The following is a 1,249-nucleotide window of genomic DNA, read 5'->3' as shown; positions in this document are numbered from 1 at the left end:
AGGGAGGCAGCCCTGGGGCCGTCACTTCTTGCCACCATCAGGGCTTTGAGACAACAGGGGAAGAAAGCAAGAGGACGGAAGAGAGGAAAATTTTAAAAAGCCATTAGGAAGGTTTAGAAAGAGAAGTAAGAGACAAGGCTGGACAAAAAACTCCTCCTCAATTCACTGGTCAGCACTGAGGCTTACATCTTTTTTCAACATGTTTTCTTATTAATAATGATTAATTGATGTAAAACCTAATAGTATAAGAAGGCAAAAATAAAAAAGATCTATAATCTTATCAGATATAATGACTTAAGGTCTTAGTATGACATATATAATGCATAATGTATTGTATTACTGTAGTATATATTATATTGTTATTGGTGTAATTAATATAATTAATTAAGATTAATTATAGAAATGGAAAGAGTAGTATGACATATCTAATGCATATTGTATCATATAATTATTATATATTATATTACAGTGTAATTAATACAATTAAATTAAAATAAATTAATTATAGAAATTGAAAAAAGCATAGATAAATGTATATGTATAAGTGAGTCACTTTGCTGAGCACTTGAAACTAATACAATATTGTTAATCAACTATATGCCAATATAAAAAATTAAAATAAATTAAATAAGATTAATATAATATAGAATATATTATTTTATAGGTGGTACATAATATATATTTATATATTATGATACACAGTATAAAATAAGCAATAAATGTATTGTTTGACAAGATAATTGGTATCCTTTCTAACTTTATCTTTCTGTGGCTTTTCAAAAACTTTGTTTTTCAAGTAATTAAAAATCTAAGTCCCAAATTTTGAGTGAGGCTTGGCAGGGCATTCACACCTTCATTCATGTGCGCTCACGCGCGTGCGCACGCACACACACACACACACACACACACAGACATGTCCATTCCCACCCAGCTGTCCTGAACCTCACACACTTCACATCATACCCAGAAAGGTAGTTAGGATTTTACTCACTGATGCTATCACTACTAAATTAATTCTTATTAGTACAGGATTTATTACCTTACATTAAATGTGAACTGTTTCCCCCTCTCCCATGTCTCTGAATCCCAGTGGAAAGTGACACCAGGGGACCCAGGACAGTGGCCACATTGGGTCAAGTCACCTTCAGGGACTCAGCAACCTCTGGCCACCACCCTCCCCTCCACAGCTCTGCCTGTGGTCTCCTCTGCCCCTACCCCCGCCTCCCTCCTCTCCCCTGATCCTGGCCTC

This window comes from Bos indicus, chromosome 23 (assembly GCF_029378745.1).
Source record: "Bos indicus isolate NIAB-ARS_2022 breed Sahiwal x Tharparkar chromosome 23, NIAB-ARS_B.indTharparkar_mat_pri_1.0, whole genome shotgun sequence".
Classification (NCBI taxonomy): Eukaryota; Metazoa; Chordata; class Mammalia; order Artiodactyla; family Bovidae; genus Bos; species Bos indicus.
Note: the sequence above shows the minus strand (reverse complement) of the source record.